This window comes from Chinchilla lanigera, unplaced genomic scaffold (assembly GCF_000276665.1).
Source record: "Chinchilla lanigera isolate Chin_1 unplaced genomic scaffold, ChiLan1.0 scaffold00051, whole genome shotgun sequence".
Taxonomy (NCBI): Eukaryota; Metazoa; Chordata; class Mammalia; order Rodentia; family Chinchillidae; genus Chinchilla; species Chinchilla lanigera.
The window spans coordinates 7602789-7607707 of record NW_004955452.1 but is presented as its reverse complement, the minus strand read 5'-3'; the positions used below and the strand labels follow the sequence as shown (position 1 = coordinate 7607707).

Below are 4919 nucleotides of genomic sequence, written 5' to 3'. Positions count from 1 at the left end.
TGAGCTCAAGACCAGCCTGAACTGCATAGTGAGACCCTGTCTCTTAAATAAAATAAAGAAGAAAGAAAAGCAACAAGAGCCAAAGAAAGGGTGGGAGAAGCAAGCCTCCATCTCTTGATCCCTTTCCTACTTGAGAAAGATCTACCTACTTCCTTTTTTTTTTTGTTTTTTTCTTTGCTTTTTTTAAAATTTGGGTTTGTCATATAATTGCCCAGCTATTTCCAGCCTTTGAACATCTACTATTTTAATATTGTGTGACAAGGTAAAGGTATATAAACCACTTTCTGTATAAAAAAATACAAAGGCTGACTCTAGAAAAAGCATTTACATGATTGTGAGCTAAATCCAGTTTTAGCCAGGTGTGGTGGAGCAACCTGTAATCTTAGCACTTGGGAGGCTCACGCAGGAAGATGCCACGAGTTCAAGGCCAGCCTGGGCTACATAGTGAGTTTAATGCCAGCCTGAACTACCCAGCAGAACCGTGTGTCAAACAAACAAACTAAATAAATAAATGCAATTTTGTCATGGAATAACTAACCTGAATGGCTGGCACTGTTTCCAACTATGTACATGCATGACACTAATTATAGTGTTTAAAGCAACACACATCAGTGAGGCTTGGTACCGAGGCGGGCGTCGGGGCCAGTGGGGAGCAGAGAGGGGCTGTCAGCACCGCTGACCCCGGCGGAGGCCGCCAGGAACTCCTCTAAGGTGGAGAAGCTGCCTCCCCACATCATCTGCCTGGTGCAGAGGGAGATGAGGACACTGACAGCGGACCCCGCGAAGAGCATCGAGGTCTTCCCCAGCGGGGACCTCACAGACCTGCGGTCACCGTCGAAGGACCCGAGGGGACCCCGTAGGCCAGGGGGTCTGTTGCGCGTGAGTTACAGCTAGACTTCGCTGCCTCCCCACCCAAGGGCTGCTTCCCGCCCCAGCTGTCCCACCCGAAGGTGGGAGCCAGCGTGCTCACGGGATGGAACGGCCGAGCGGGGCCCTGGAGCAGGCTGCTGAGGGCCCGCGGATCCCCCCGGACCCCGAGTCCGCGCTCGGCAAGAAGCCCTAGGGGCTTCTTAGCAGCAAGGAGTACGAGGTGCGCGCGCCTGCTCCCGGGGTGCAAGGCGCCTCCTCTGCCGACCCTGCTGCCCGCCACCCACCGCTGGGGTCCCGGGCGGGGCCAAGGGTGCCATAGTCAAGAAGCTGGCAGCGAATAAAAATACGCAAAGCGGGTGCTGGGGCAGCTGTAGGGTTTCCGTGTTGCCACTGCTCTCCCACCCTTATCCCTAAATTATTTAAATTAAGGCTGGGTGGGCTGCAGGGGCACTAAGATCTGGATTTGGTGGGGGGGTTTTGTCTTTTTGAGACAGGGGTCTGTCTCCCTATGCAGTTCAGGCTGGCCTTGAGCTCACTTTGTAGCCCCAGCTGGCCTTAAACTTGCAATGATCCTCCTGCCTCAGCCTCCCAATTGCTAGGATTACAGGGGTGCACCACCAGGCCTGGCTGCTGGACTTTTTAAAAATAAAGTTGAAATAGCATGTGGCTGGAAAAAAAAATGTACATTCAACACAGCAGGTAAGAATTGAAGTGATTTTTATTAAACCAGAAATTAAAGAGATGTGCAAAAAATGTAAAGCAATGTCACTTCTATTTGTGGAAAACATGGTGGTAGCCAGTGCAGGGTTTTCCCAAGGTTTCCACTGACTTAACTTACACGAAGCAAGCTGAGAACTTTAGACTCAAGGCATGAGAAGCAAGGAGCAGCTCAACATTATGGGAGGCTGAGGCAGGAGAGTTGCGAGTTCAAGCCAAGCCTGGCAGCTTAGTGAGACGCAATTTTTTTTTTTTTTTGATTCTGAGAATTAAACTCACGACCTCGAGCTTGCCAGACAGGCACTTGCGCCTCTGAGCTATATCCCCAGCCAGAGACTGTCTCAGCCACAAATAACAAAAGAACAATCTCCTAGCCCCTACAGCAGCGATGGGAACCTTTCAGAGCCTTCGATGATACAGCCTGCTGCAGTGTGTGCCACAGGTTAGCCGCCACTGCTCTCGTTTCCCATAATATGGTGTAGTGCTCTGACAAGCAATTATGCTCAAACTTAACTTCTCATTCAATATCCATGACCAATCACCTATCAGTTACCAACCCCATGATACTCCAAAATTCACTGGAAGATGCTCTGCCTTTGAATAAAACCAATTAACAGTAGTTTGGCCAAAGCCCTTGCTGCATTTCTATGTAAAGGAACCAGTCACCGTTACTTCAATTCATGAGTATGTTAGTTTAATCTGAATTGTTAGGTATGTACAATTTTTTCATTCAAAAACAGAACTAGTTTTGTTTCGAAACCACGATCTCCTTGAAAATGGTGGAAAGCCAGGCCTGATGGTACATGCCTGTAATCCCCGCAGCTGGAAGGCTGAGGCAGGAGGCTCACTTGAGCTCTAGGCCACCCTGAACTGCAAAGGGAGTGGGGCTAGGAATACAACTTAGCAGCATAAGCAACTGCCTGGGAAAGTGTGAGGCTGGGTTGTTTGTTTCCCCTTTTAAAAAAAAAAAAAAGTGGAAAAGCCAAATACATTATAAGAAATTTCAACCTGGCAGGACTTTCTTTTTGGGGTGCCGGCAGTAGAAGCCAAGGCCACGAGATATATTCTTACCCTTTAATTGACCTGCCCATGCCCAATACTTCTTAATTCCTTATGGACGTCAGTGGGCACGAGCTAATGAACGGCCCACTGTCACTGGTAAGGTATCTGGGGGTAACAAAAGAATGTACACATTTGACTAATTCTTTTTTTTTTTGGTCTTTTGGAGACAGGGTCTCACTCTGCAATTCAGGCTGGCCTTGAGCTCACTTTGTAGCCCAGGCTGGCCTTGAACTCGCAACGATCCTCCTGCCTCAGCCTCCTGAGTGCTGGGATTACAGACGTGCGCCACCATGCACAGCTTGACTAATTCTTGGACAATCCCAGTCTTTGATACTGGAACAGCAGAATTTTCAGTCTACACAGCTGTTTTAAAGTCATGCATGGCGGTGCGTGCCTGTAGCCCCACACTCTAGGAGACCGAGGTAGACTGATCACAAGTTTCAGGCCAGCCTGGGTAACTCAGCGAGACCCTGAAACAGTTCTGGTGGTCCATGTGTGTGTCTTCAGTTGCACGCTGGCTACCTTGAAAATCTGAATCTACTGAAAATGTTTGCCTTTCACGGCCATTTTGACTTTGGGGAACAGCCCAGATTTGCAGTGTCAGCCCGGAAAGGTGGACAATTGCATTTCTAAAAGAAATTGCTCTATCTAGTGGTGTATGACATGGACTGTTGTCATAACAGAGCATAAAACTATCTGCCCACTTCTCAGGCTGTTTTCTTCACACATCATTTCTTAAACTCTTCTAATACTCAGGCTGCCTGGTTACAAACTCAACTCCCCCAATTCCATCAAGGTAAAAAATACAGTATCACTTTGACGTTAGATTTTCTTTTTTCGTTGCCGCTGGATCTTGACTGATTTACTTTCCTCTCACAAGGCCAGCTGGGTGATTTCCACTGAGAACTTTGAACCTTGATCTCAGCATCATAATCACAGACCCAAGTTTCTGCCCCCTGATGACATTTACTAAAATACTGAAACCTGAAGTGGCACAAGTGCACAGCTCTGAAGAGAATTACAAATGGGTGTTGATTGTTCAGCAAACATGTAGAACAAATTTGATCCTCAGCTCATATTCACATCTGTGAAAATGCTTTGAATAGAACTGACCTTCATATCCTCTGAAAGGTGCCTAATAGTCAACTTTCCGTGGATCCAATTATTTCACTTATTCTTTCAATCTTTTTTTGGGTTTTTGATGAAGGACATTCTTTTTGTCTTCAACTGACTCACAATCATTGCGAAATTGCTCAAACCACTCGCAAACTGTCTCCATGGCCACTGCACTATCACCGTACACTAATTTTAACATTTCATGTGTTTCTTTAGCAGTTTTTTGCAGTTTGAAACAAAATTCCACGTTAATGCGTTGTTCGTGATCCATTATTTGCAGCAGAGTTGAAAACACCTTCTCTCAACCAGAGCTCACAACCAGACACTGAGAAGTTAAAAACCTGTCACACTGTTTCTAAGGTTCCACAAGCTACTTGATGTACTGAGGATCCCTCCCTCTTCCCTTGATGGCACTCAGCAGCAGCATTCACTGTTATTTTTGAACATGTCTCACATGTGAATGGCCAAATCCAGTGCAGTTCCTTTCTCCTGAATGAAAAGAAACACAAGATTATATTCTTGAAGTCTGTAGTTCAAGCTTAAAGTCTTGTTTACTACACATTGGATTATCTCCTCAGTTGTTGCCCAACTGGCTCTAAGAAGCTCCGGTGCTGGACCAGACCAACAACCTAACATTCCCAAACAGAGAAACCTCTTAGGACCCCTCACAGGCTTTTCTTATCCCCAGAGTAAATATGGAGCAAACAAACTTGTGAAGGTACAAGGGTCAATTAGAGATACTGTTTACTCCATGCTTTATCTACTGCATTGTTATTTAATGGTAACAGTTGCAAAAACACTTTAGCTCTCTGGACAGAGCCCAGGAATATGCTATGTTCACTCTTGAGGTGAAAGCACCCTACCTCATGTTTTCTTTTCCCCCTTGTTTTTATTTTATTTTATTTTATTTTATTTTATTTTATTTTTTGAGACAGGGTCTCGCTATGTAGTAAGGCTTTCCTTGAACTTTCCTTGACCCTCCTCTGCCTCAGCCTCACCAAGCGCTGGGATTACAGGCTTGTGCCACCTTGTATCAGTCAGGGTTACTAGAGGAACAGATATAATATAAGATAGGGCTGGGGATTTAGCTCAGCGGCAAAAGTTCGGTTCCCGGTACCAGAGAAAAAACCAAAAAAAAAAAAAAAAAAGAATTA

General features: G+C 45.9%; 1 long non-coding RNA gene across 1 annotated transcript in view; it reads right to left on the bottom strand.

Moving 5' to 3' along the window:
* Positions 1-3464: 3464 nt before the first annotated feature.
* Positions 3465-4919, bottom strand: part of LOC106149716 — a 3829-nt gene continuing 2374 nt past the window's right edge. Inside the window, exon 3 of the long non-coding RNA XR_001236037.1 lies at positions 3465-4254. This is a non-coding gene — a long non-coding RNA (uncharacterized LOC106149716). The remainder of the gene's footprint in view (positions 4255-4919) is intronic.